Genomic DNA, 14394 nt, shown 5'->3' with positions numbered 1-14394 from the left:
TTATGCAGTATCTTACATGACCCAACCACCTTGCAAGGAGAAAGTCAATGAATGAATTGTCATTATGCAGTATCTTACATGACCCAACCACCTTGCAAGGAGAAAGTCAATGAATGAATTGTCATTATGCAGTATCTCACATGACCCAACCACCTTGCAAGGAGAAAGTCAATGAATGAATTGTCATTATGCAGTATCTTACATGACCCAACCACCTTGCAAGGAGAAAGTGGATGAATGGATCGTCATTATGCAGTATCTCACATCACCCAACGACCTTGCAAGGAGAAAGTGGATGAATGGATTATCATTATGCAGTATCTCACATGACCCAACCACCTTGCAAGGAGAAAGTGGATGAATGAATTGTCATTATGCAGTATCTTACATGACCCAACCACCTTGCAAGGAGAAAGTGGATGAATGAATTGTCATTATGCAATATCTCACATCACCCAACCACCTTGCAAGGAGAAAGTGGATGAATGGATTATCATTATGCAGTATCTTACATGACCCAACCACCTTGCAAGGAGAAAGTCAATGAATGAATTGTCATTATGCAGTATCTCACATGACCCAACCACCTTGCAAGGAGAAAGTCAATGAATGAATTGTCATTATGCAGTATCTTACATGACCCAACCACCTTGCAAGGAGAAAGTGGATGAATGGATTGTCATTATGCAGTATCTCACATCACCCAACCACCTTGCAAGGAGAAAGTGGATGAATGGATTATCATTATGCAGTATCTCACATGACCCAACCACCTTGCAAGGAGAAAGTCAATGAATGAATTGTCATTATGCAGTATCTTACATGACCCAACCACCTTGCAAGGAGAAAGTGGATGAATGGATTGTCATTATGCAGTATCTTACATGACCCAACCACCTTGCAAGGAGAAAGTGGATGAATGGATTGTCATTATGCAGTATCTTACATCACCCAACCACCTTGCAAAAAGAAAGTGGATGAATTGATTGTCATTATGCAGTATCTCACATCACCCAACCACCTTTCAAGGAGAAAGTGGATGAATTGATTGTCATTATGAAGTATCTTACATGACCCAACTACCTTGCAAGGAGAAAGTCAATTAATGGATTGTCATTATACAGTATCTAATGTGACCCAAACACCTTGCAATGAGAAAGTCAATGAATGGATTGTCATTATGCAGATCTCACGTGACCCAAAACACCTTGCAAGGAGAAAGTCGATGAATGGATTGTCATTATGCAGTATCTCACGTGACCCAAACACCTTGCAAGGAGAAAGTGGATGAATGAATTGTCATTATGCAATATCTCACATCACCCAACCACCTTGCAAGGAGAAAGTGGATGAATGGATTATCATTATGCAGTATCTTACATGACCCAACCACCTTGCAAGGAGAAAGTCAATGAATGAATTGTCATTATGCAGTATCTCACATGACCCAACCACCTTGCAAGGAGAAAGTGGATGAATGGATCGTCATTATGCAGTATCTCACATCACCCAACCACCTTGCAAGGAGAAAGTGGATGAATGGATTATCATTATGCAGTATCTCACATGACCCAACCACCTTGCAAGGAGAAAGTGGATGAATGAATTGTCATTATGCAGTATCTTACATGACCCAACCACCTTGCAAGGAGAAAGTGGATGAATGAATTGTCATTATGCAATATCTCACATCACCCAACCACCTTGCAAGGAGAAAGTGGATGAATGGATTATCATTATGCAGTATCTTACATGACCCAACCACCTTGCAAGGAGAAAGTCAATGAATGAATTGTCATTATGCAGTATCTCACATGACCCAACCACCTTGCAAGGAGAAAGTCAATGAATGAATTGTCATTATGCAGTATCTTACATGACCCAACCACCTTGCAAGGAGAAAGTGGATGAATGGATTGTCATTATGCAGTATCTCACATCACCCAACCACCTTGCAAGGAGAAAGTGGATGAATGGATTATCATTATGCAGTATCTCACATGACCCAACCACCTTGCAAGGAGAAAGTCAATGAATGAATTGTCATTATGCAGTATCTTACATGACCCAACCACCTTGCAAGGAGAAAGTGGATGAATGGATTGTCATTATGCAGTATCTTACATGACCCAACCACCTTGCAAGGAGAAAGTGGATGAATGGATTGTCATTATGCAGTATCTTACATCACCCAACCACCTTGCAAAAAGAAAGTGGATGAATTGATTGTCATTATGCAGTATCTCACATCACCCAACCACCTTGCAAGGAGAAAGTGGATGAATTGATTGTCATTATGAAGTATCTTACATGACCCAACTACCTTGCAAGGAGAAAGTCAATTAATGGATTGTCATTATACAGTATCTAATGTGACCCAAACACCTTGCAATGAGAAAGTCAATGAATGGATTGTCATTATGCAGATCTCACGTGACCCAAAACACCTTGCAAGGAGAAAGTCGATGAATGGATTGTCATTATGCAGTATCTCACGTGACCCAAACACCTTGCAAGGAGAAATTCGATGAATGGATTGTCATTATATCATTTCTGAGCAGTAAGTTTTATGGCAGTCTTTATTTTGTTCACAGTCTATTGATAAGTCTCTCATTCAATGAAAAAAATACTCAAACCCCTCAACGAGGTGGCCAAAAAGAATTTATAGACTGAATATTGAAACCATTATTAAAAGACTCCAACTGAATTTGGTTTTTAAATTTTTTTTTCTTCTTTCTTTTATGAACTCCAGTTAACATGTTCTCAAGTTAAAGAGTGCAAAATCTAAGTTACGACCTTTGACCTTGGACTTGATGATCATGGATATATCATTAACAAGTCTCCCAGACACTGTCCAGACAATGGGATACACTTGGTTGTCTTACATTTCATGTTTAGTATTTATTTGAATTTTTCACAAGCCATTCTAGTTTAAATGAAAAACTAGTTCAGGATATTCATCAGATTTATACACATACCAAGTTTCATCCATTTCACCTTTTCTTGTTTTTTGTTATATATCATGTATATTAGCCATTATGAAAGCCATTCAGAATACTAATGGCTTGGAGAGTTCAGTGATACTGATGTAACACCACATTAGATACTGATTTACTCCACATCATATACTGATTTACACCACATTAGATACTGATGTAACACCACATTAGACACTGATTTACATCACATTAGATACTGATTTACTCCACATCATATACTGATTTATACCACATTAGATACTGATTTACACCACACCATATACTGATTGACACCACATTAGATACTGATTTACTCCACATCATATACTGATTTACACCACATTAGGTACTGATCTACACCAAATTAGATAAATGAACTGCAATATTGCTATTCATAAACATACTCATCCAAATAATCTTTATATTTTATGCCTTTTCTCTTCTTTACTCAAGTCCCAAGACATTTTATATTAACATTTGAAACAGTATCTGAGGAATAATCAAGTGAAATAACTGCCATCATTTCTAATCATTTACCTAAATTTGAGTTGCCTCCCTTGACATTAAAAAACTTGCCCTGATAGGTCAGTGAATCTATACTTTCTTACTAACTGTATGGAGATAATTGTTATTATTATTAGTAAAGAGAATGGACACTATACCAATAAGTCTTTCCAATCAAATCCTTGAGCAACAATCTTCGACACTGATAGTTATATCCAAGTTCCGAGTGATAACTGATTCAACTGTTTGCTGAAATGCAGTACAAAATTTAGTCAAAATCCATTTCACACGTTCAGTGCAGAACACAGTCGATGACCTCTGACCTTGGTTCCAAGGTCAAATATCATGGATTGTCATACTGATTCATACTAGCACTAAAATAAGCAAGGACACTTGGCATGAGTGAAATGTTTCCATTTATTAAAGTTATGGTGTTCACAAGACATTATACATTGAATCAATTGCATGTTATGAAAGGATCTATAGGTAAGTATGTCCAAGTTAGAGAGGATATATAGGTCAGCCTGTTCACTACCACATAAAAGATCTATATAGGTTAGTCTATCTACCAACTTAGAAAGAGAGAATCTCATGTCAATACAACCATCCATCATAAAAGTGTAGAGATAATATTTTCTATGGGTTGATAATAACCTTTAACCCTATAACCTTTGCTACCTTCATAATACCCTCTTTAGGCCTAAATAATCCTATAAATAACTGATGCAACTGAAGAAAACTGAAAACTGAATGAAAGGGATGCACACAATATAACCCTTTATGGCCTAAATTCCACAAAATGGCATGCAGACATCAGGCAACAATTTGTAGTAGGCTTTAAATCCATTTCTTACTGGGTGGATTTTCAAATTCTGCTTGCATGCTGTTGACAGTGTCAGCATCTTAAGATTGAGATAATGAGACGGCTTTTGCAATTTCCACTGTAACTTTGATTTTGTGTACTTCAGCTATGAAGTTCAGTTTGAAATGTGGATCTAACCTTGCAGAAATTACAAAACGTTCATCATCAAACAGGCCTAACAGTCTATGCTTCAAGGCTGATATAATTTCTGCAACCATCTTCTTCATTCTGTCATCACATGTCTCTCTGCAGATACAGCAAGACAGTGTGAATTGCTGGCAATACTATAAACAAACAAGCATTTGTACTAATCTCACATGTCAGTCATTCAAAGGGCTTGTTAAAATGTCACAATGTGAGACTTCAAATTCCATTGAATTGTTGTAAAATTCAGTTCTCTGTGGTTCTGAAGACTCAACCACATGGCTAGTTCCTGAATGAACCAGCAGCTTGCCATTTACCTATCTATCTAGCTAGCGTAAGTAAACAAAGCTGATTACAATGTGTCTGCTGTTAAGGAATGTTGACCTAATTGTACTATTCATATTCGGCTGCATCATACTATTTGGCCGAATATGAATACCTCATTTAATAAACTATTTGGGGCTGAAACAAATATGAAGTGAATATTGGGTACAGACCTAAAGTGTATATATATATATATATATATATATATATATATATATATATATATATATATATATATATATATATATATAGAGAGAGAGAGAGAGAGAGAGAGAGAGAGAGAGAGAGAGAGAGTCAAACTTGTCATGATGGTCATTTGTATTCAGCACTCACTGTATTCAAATACTCAACTGTCTTCATAGTGTCACCCTGACCTAAGAGGTCAGTGGAGTGTAACAGCAGTTACAGCTCCACGTGAGCAAATTAAAAACTTTTTTAATGAGAAAAGCATTGTTTAGATAAAGGCATATCATATGAATCAATGTATAAGCATTTTATATATGAACTGTACTTACTGTACTCCAGTCACACTGTCAGTCAATGAACTGTACTTATTGCACTCCAGTCACACTGTCAGTCAATGAATTGTACTTACTGTACTCCAGTCACACTGTCAGTCAAGCTGAAAAATGTCAATATGCCAGCTTCAAAAGCAAAGGAGTTTTTATCTTCCAGGACAGAATCAAAACAATATATTTGCTGGATGGTGGGAAAAGGAAATGTGTTATTGCAGCAGAAATGGAAGTCACGTCTTGTACTAGTGTGACAGTTAGAGTTCTTTATTGAACTGCCTGTGAATTAAAATTATCTCTGATGAAAAATATTCATCTTTGAGAAGAGATGAGTTATGTCCCTTTTATTTGGGTCAGGGGTTGTGTGGGAAGGCAGGCAAAGTTCAAGTTCATAGGTCAGAATGAAGAACAGACATGTAAAGCTTTTGATTTCTGTTCATCACAGGCTTCTCATATAAAAGTTCAAGTTCATAGGTCAGAATGAGGAACAGACATGTAAAGCTTTTGATTTCTGTTCATCACAGGCTTCTCATATAAGCCGACTGTCTTTTGATCTTTTCAAGGTGAGCAAATGACTAATCCAGATCTTGTTTTTAAAGCATGAACAAAGAACAGTGTAAATTTTAAGCTGGTGATGATTTCATTTGTAGGATGGATTAAAGTCAGCAGGATATAGTAATTTTGAATGGAACATAAATTTTGGGGATAACAACACATATTCATAATCATGATTTTGTTGTACAGTGCACATTATACCATCTTGATAATAATAATTAATAATAATAATAATAACAATAACAACAATAATATTCAGTGCATGGTTTTTGTTCAAAAATCAATTTTATAAGGTAAACCTTTGTACAGTGGTCACCTGTATGGAACAACCAGTTTTGCCTTTTTCCATATATATATATATATATATATATATATATATACATACATACATACATACGCATGCACACTGATGAAAATATATAAGAAGCCTTCTGATAAAGTAGGACTTTAAATAAAATGCAGAAAAACAGCCCTGCAATTTCTTGAGAAAGAACACAATTTGGAATTCCAAGTTTTGCACTAATATGTTGAGAAATGGCTTATTCCAAGTTACTGCCCAGAGCCACACTTTTAAGTGTATTTTTGTAGAGAACTACCACATGTAATGCCTTAATCCATGACTTAACCCTCTGCTGATCAGCAATCAGTACAATTTATCTTGCAAAATGCACTTAAGTTTTATCTCTATATAAATAAGAATTAAAAACAAATAAATAAAATGACTGAGCAATTATAATTCTGAAGGTATTTAATACAGACAAATGCATACATTCAGGTATCAAGACTAAATGTATGTACATGTATGACTGTCACTTCACAAAAAAAAGTGAGAGGCTCCTTATGTGGGGTTGTGCTTGCACAAATGACTAGGAAGGATAAATAACAAGCAAGAAAAAGTACACCATTAGAGTCAGTGTGATTAATATGTTGATATTCTTTATAAAAAAAAATGAACAATTTGGTGTGGTTCTCTCTTCTTTTTTTTTCCTTTTGGATATTTCCTAATGTAACCTTGGGTAGCTACAAAATTAAGCAGAGTCCATTGATTCAAAAACATTTATTTGTTAGAGATTGTTTTGAAGTGACTTTTTGATAATTCTAAATAATATGGGATTTCTTTCACTTGTGTGCTTAGAAATATTTTAAAACTCGGTCAACTATCACAGCCTCAGCATGTCTTATTCTTAGATACATTGTTTTAAAAAAGAATATTCATTGTCATATTACAGTTTATAACTCTTGGGACTCTGGACACAAAAAGATCACCCAGAAGGATGCACTGAGTCAATATTTAGGGCATCAAGGAAAAACAAATTGCAGTGCATTCAGTGTACAACACTGTATAGTACCATACTGTCAAATCTTAATGTATAACACTGTATTGTGTCACACTGTCAAATCTAAATGCACAACACTGTATAGTATCATACTGTCAAAACTCAATGTACAATACTGTATGTGAACAAAATGTCAAAGCTTAATGTACAACACATTATAGTACCATACTGTCAAATCTCAATGTACAACACTGTAAGTGACCATACTGTCAAGGTTCAATGTACAACACTCTATAGTACCATACCATCAAAGTTTAATGTACAACACTACAGTACCATACTGTCAAACCTCAATGTACAACACTATGTTGTACCATACTGTCAAATCTCAATGTACCACACTTTAAGTGATCATACTGTCAAATATCAATGTACAACACTGTTTAGTACCATACTGTCAAATTTCAATGTACAACACTGTATATTACCATACTGTCAAAGCTCAATGTACAACACTGTATATGTGACCATACTGTCAGAATGTAATGTACAATACTGTATATATGACTATGCTGTCAAAGCTCAATGTACAACATTGCATAGTACCATACTGTTATATATCAATGTACAGCACTGTATATGTGACCATACTGTCAAAACTCAATGTACAACACTGTATAGTACCATACTATCAAACCTCAATGTACAACACTGTATACTACCATACAGTCAAACATCAGTGTACAACACTGTTGTACCATACTGTCTAATGTCAATGTACAACACTGTATAGTACCATACTATTAAATATCAATGTACAACACAGTATAGTACCATACTGTCAAATCTCAATGTACAACACAGTATAGTACCATACTGTTAAATATCAATGTACAACACAGTATAGTACCATACTGTCAAACCTCAATGTACAACACTGTATACTACCATACTGTCAAAGCTCAATGTACAATACTGTATAGTACCATACTGTCAAACCTCAATGTACAACACTGTATACTACCATACAGTCAAACATCAGTGTACAACACTGTTGTACCATACTGTCTAATGTCAATGTACAACACTGTATAGTACCATACTATTAAATATCAATGTACAACACAGTATAGTACCATACTGTCAAATCTCAATGTACAACACTGTATAGTACCATACTGTCAAATCTCAATGTACAACACAGTATAGTACCATACTGTTAAATATCAATGTACAACACTGTATATATCACCATACTGTCAAAGCTCAATGTACAACACTGTATAGTACCATACTGTCAAAGCTCAATGTACAACACTGTATAGTACCATACTGTCAAAGCTCAATGTACAACATTGTATAGTACCATACTGTTAAATATCAATGTACAACACTGTATATATGACCATACTGTCAAAGCTCAATGTACAGCACTGTACAGTACCATGCTGCCAAAGCTCAATGTACAACACTGTATATGACCATACTGTCAGAATGCAATGTACAATACTGTATAGTACCATACTGCCAAAGCTCAATGTACAACACTGTGTATGTGATGTTACTGTCAGAGTAAAAGCTGATCATACAACATCAAAATTACTATTAGTCAAATGCTAACGATGGGATTTTGTCTGCATTATACATGCATACTTCCAGAAACTACTATGGGATATTATCTGTAATATCCATGGATACTTCCAGATACAACTACTATGGGATATTATCTGAAGTATAAATGCATACTTCCAGATACAACTACTATGGGATATTACCTGTAGCATCCATGCATACTTCCAGATACAACTACTATTGGATATTATCTGTACATGCATCCTTCCTGATACAAATGCCATGGGATATCACCCACAATATCCATGCATACTTCCAGATACAACTATGTATACATGCATACTGCCAGATACAACTACTATGGGATATTACATATAATCTTCATGCATACTTCCAGATACAGCTACTAAGGGATATTGTCTGTGGTACATGCATACTTCAAGATACAGCTACTGTGGGATATTATTTGTAGTATCCATACATCCTTCCAAATACAACTATTGAATATTATGTGTGGTATCCATACATACTTCAAGATACAACTATGGGATATTATCTGTGGTATCCATGCATCCTTCAAGATACAACTACTACTGAATATTATATATGGTATCCTTGCATCCTTCCAGATACAACTACTATGGGATATTATTTGTGGTTTAAATGTATCCTTCCAGATACAACTATGGATATTATCTGTACATACATCCTTACAGATACAACTGCTAGGGGATATTATCTGTAGTATCCATGCATCCTTTGATAATTAGCGAGATTATTTTAACACTGTTGAAAAAGACATGTCAATTCTGACCACACTGTCAGTGTCTTGATAAGTCAAGCTTTACAAATAGAAAATACAATAAATAAACATATCATGCAGCAGATGATCCTTCATATTAGTTTTAAAAAATTAAAAAAGCATAATTTTTTTCTTGATCATTCCAAATAATTATAAATTCTAACCACATCTGCAAAGTTCTAGAAATCTTTAAACTACTTCACACTACAATGACTCATTACAATGACTCATTACACTGTCTCATACAAAACAAATTACACTGGCTCATTACACAGACACATTAAACTGACTCATTACACTAACTCATTACATTGATACATTATTCTGACTCATTACTATGACTCATTATATTGACTCATTACAGTGACACATTATACAGACTCCTTACACTACCTCATACAAAACAAATTACACTGGCTCATTACACACACACATTAAACTGACTCATTACACTAACTCATTACATTGATACATTATTCTGACTCATTACTATGACTCATTATATTGACTCATTACAGTGACACATTATACAGACTCCTTACACTACCTCATACAAAACAAATTACACTGGCTCATTACACAGACACATTAAACTGACTCATTACACTAACTCATTACATTGATACATTATTCTGACTCATTACTATGACTCATTATATTGACTCATTACAGTGACACATTATACAGACTCCTTACACTACCTCATACAAAACAAATTACACTGGCTCATACAAAGCTAATTACACTGGCTCAGACAAATTACACTGGCTCACACAAAACTAATTTCACTGGCTCACACAAAACTAATTTCACTGGCTCATACAAAACAAATTACATTGTCTCATAAAAAACAAATTACACTGGCCCATACAAAACAAATTACATTGTCTCATACAAAACAAATTACACCAGTTCATACAAAACAAATACACAAGTTCATACAAAACAAATTTACAAAATCAAAATTGATAACAAGAAATGTAACAAGAGTCCCCCACACGGTCTGATGCTCTACTGGCAGAAAAGAATTTCCAGGAATACAAAATAAGACCAAGCACTGAAACTATCTCTCATAATGATATTCTTCAGCAATAACAAGAATTTCAAATTAGCTCCTGTGGTGGACAGATTGGATGTCAGACTTGCACTATTTTCATTTAGGACCAACAAGACATCACAAGAGGTCTTCTTGTGGAAAAGTAATGTTGGTGATATGACTTTCTGCTTTGGAAGAGTAACAATAATGGGGGTGCTAACCAGTTATTATGTACTTTTGAGAGAGTTACGTATGTAAGGTGAAGTTGTTGTAATGTGGATGATATTTCTTTGGATATTGTACCTTTGGAAACTGTACATGATCTAAGCACACTGCTAACTAAAATGGCTGCTCCCTTGTGCTAAAAAATCAGCCTGAATTAGTCTAAAGTACACTATTCATAGCAGCTACTAAAATAGGGAAAATGAATTTTGCCAGACTAGACAATACCAGCTTCTGAAAGTGCAATGAATGAATTACCAAATATATCAAATGTAAAAAAAAGTTGTAAGCTCTTTTTTATACAATTTACCTCTGAAGTTCAGGAAGTGAAAATGACCAAGTGGAGCTAGCACTTTTTTGAAAGATGCACATCTGGAGTAAGGCCAAGCTGTATACTCTATAACCCATATTACACCCATCAATCATACACCAAAATAAAGGGAATTAAAGGTTCTTTGAATTATACCTAAGATATACATGGTCTTTTTTAAATAGCCAGTATAACCAGTGAGGAAAGCCAGGGGAAATTCTTTTTCTTAAAAATTCTATGCAAAATACTAAACTGTAGAGCGCCACCAATAAGAATTTTAAGATGACTGTCATGCTGGTCATATTGGATATCAAGATGGTTGTCATGGTGGCCATATTGGATATTAGACTGGTACTGTGTTCATTTATTACCAATAAGATATCCTAAGAGGCCTTTTGGTGAAAGAAAAATTTAAATATTACCAGCCATCTATGAGATGTAGTGATAGATTTTCACAATGGCTAATGTCCAGCCATACTGAAGTTATATCGGCACCATTTTCATTTATGGGCAAGAAGTCATTTAGTGATTTGGTTTGGTTTGGTGCTTAACAGCACAGCAGCACAAGCAGGTTATTTAGTGCCAAGGCAATCGGAATAAAGTGCCTTGCCCAAATACACACCACGGCAGCCAAACCAGGCTGGTCTGATGGTACAGTCTGAACATGCACCCTTTCAGTTGTGAGTCCAGCATGCTAACCAATGCAACATTATGGCTCTCCTCATTCAGTGAAAACCTCATGCTGATATGGCCATTCATTCTTGAGTAGTAATAACAAGATTCTCAACATGGCCACTGTGGTGGCAATATTGGATGTGCAAGCAGCACATTTTTATTTTTGACAAACTATACATCATAAGAAGTCTTCCGGTGAAAATCCATGGCAATATTGCTTTTCATTCAGAAGGAGCCGTGATAAAAGTTTTGAGATGGTCATTGTGATGGCTATACTGGACATCAGATTGGGTTCATCTTCATTTTGACTGAAATGATGTTATGCCAAGTCTTCTGGTGAAAATCTTTCGTCAGAATGACTTTCTATTCTGAAGAAGTAGCAATAACGAGATTTTTTTAGATGACCGCTGTGCTGGCCATATTGGATGTCAAATTGGCATCACTTTCCTACAGGAGCAAGTAGAGGTTTCATAAAAGGTCTTTAAGTGAAATCCAGATATTGATATGGCCATCCATTCATTTTGAAGATGGCCACTGTGATGGCTATATTGGTTGTCCACGTGGCAGTATTTTCATTAAGGACCAGCCAGATAATATCAGAAGTCTTCTGGTCAATATGATTTTCTGTTCAAACGCAATGGAAGGACAGACAAAGGACAACAGACCATCCCATAAGGTCTTCTGGATAATGACCAGTACAGCTAAAAATACAAAATATCTCTGCATAGATCATGGTAGTATAACGCTTTAGATGCAGTTCCTGTGATTGCACTACCCTTCAGTATGACGACGGCAACTGTTACATAATATTCAAAATCAAGCAAAATAGGCAAAAGATTTTACCATTTTACAATTCTGTGTCACGTTATACAATTGCAATAGAATATAGGCAAAAGATTTACCACTTTACAATTCTGTGTCAAGTTATACAATTACAATACGATATATTTTAAGATATTATTGGATAATCTTGCACACATATTACTCTTATTCACCACCCTTCGAGTGAAGATAATGTTTTTGTTGGATTGTTGATAAACATAATGCAATATTGCTGTTTAAAAGTCTGGCCATACTGATTCAGAGAAAATTTACTGTAATCAGTTTCTTATGATGCTTTCCAGGACAAGATCAAAGAAAAGCAAAACATGTACAACAGATTTGACTTGACAGTTCCGAGAAATGCACTTCTAGCTGAAGTTAGTCGACGTTTCATTAGAATAGTCACATGACTATCAGAGATAGGTAAGGAGTAGATCAGAAGGAAAACATCTTGGAAGACAAAAAGGTATTCAAGCTGAAAGAAAAAGCAAAAAGGTTGTGATTCTCATTCTTACATCATGCAAAGTAACTGCAATGTCTTAGAATAAGGAATTCTTTCAAAGGATAAAAGAAACATTATAAGTTGACACTTTCATTTAAATGAAGTGCCCTTGCTTTGCATTAGTTGACATGTCATTATGAACGATAGGTAAAACTTTAAAGTAGAACTATTTGCCAATATTTAAAGCTTAAATCTAATTATTCATATGTAGTAAAAAAAAAACACAGGCTGTGATTCTGTGCAAACTATCCATATGTTGTCTGAAACCAGTGGCGTGTCTGCTTGCTTGGAACTGTGCCATGAACTGCAACCATGAGTCTCTTTATTAGTTTGCTTGTTTGTTGCTTTAATGGCACTTTTCTTTACATGATATTAGCCTTATGAAATGAAGAGGAAATAGAAGCAATGCACTTTTCACAAGGGCACACCAAGGAAGCCATCCTGATTTAGCCTTAGCAGATGCTGAACATGCACCCTCATAGTTACAAGTCTAACACCTTACCAGCTAAGCTACCACAACCACATGTCAGTGGATAATGTAGTGGAATAGGAGAAAATGTAGGTCAACTGTATTCCCATGGAAACAGTCATGGGTGGGAACATGACTTTTTTAAGATTTGCAGTGATGACTACACAATGGTTAGACAGCCAATGACAATATCACTGAATGTACAACATAAGATACTATACAATTAACTGTTTGTTTTTAACGACAATTCACAATTAATATTGGTTAGAAACATGATGAATCTGAACTGTCATGGATGCTTATTCACAATGGAATTGGTGCTGTTGACATCTGCAAGTGCATCTGATAATTTCAATTATATGTACCTTGCACGTTTTACAAAATTACTTTGTAAAATGGGGTAATTTTAAAGTAGGAGAAAAAGTTTATATAAACAGCTAATTACCACTCTACATACCACATACTTCCTGTCTACCAGAAACATTGAAACCAGTTATAGTCTATAATCCTTTGTGTTTGAATACAAAAAAAACCAACTTTATTTTAACCTCTGATGATGAATGGTATGAAATGAAGCCAAAAGCTAATGTGACATAAATCAACAAACCAATGCTGAAAGCAAATGAATTTTTCAAAATGATACTACCAGTAACGACTTTCGAAAGTTATTAATTATCCTAAATAATTATTTCCTCAGTGCAATCTCCAGCTAATTGACTGGTGAACAGTGAGGACATGGCAACACAGCATTACTAATTATTTTGTGCCAAGGAGTAAAATATTCTGCCCAAGGACACATCACTGCAGCATGAGTTGATTCAATCGAAG

At 35.2% G+C, this 14394-nt stretch overlaps 1 protein-coding gene and 1 long non-coding RNA gene across 2 annotated transcripts in view; both read right to left on the bottom strand.

Moving 5' to 3' along the window:
• Nucleotides 1-14394, bottom strand: part of LOC149788556 (uncharacterized) — a 100429-nt gene that overhangs the window by 12951 nt on the left and 73084 nt on the right. The window lies entirely within an intron of this gene.
• Nucleotides 3881-13785, bottom strand: LOC149788557 (uncharacterized). Its single transcript, XR_016424167.1, has 2 exons — nt 7506-13785; nt 3881-7393 (listed from the first exon to the last, which is right to left on the bottom strand). It is a non-coding gene; the product is annotated as an uncharacterized LOC149788557 (long non-coding RNA).

This window comes from Sinohyriopsis cumingii, chromosome 11 (assembly GCF_028554795.1).
Source record: "Sinohyriopsis cumingii isolate HCF-2022 chromosome 11, ASM2855479v2, whole genome shotgun sequence".
NCBI classification, from domain to species: Eukaryota; Metazoa; Mollusca; class Bivalvia; order Unionida; family Unionidae; genus Sinohyriopsis; species Sinohyriopsis cumingii.
This window is presented reverse-complemented; position numbering and strand designations above follow the sequence as displayed.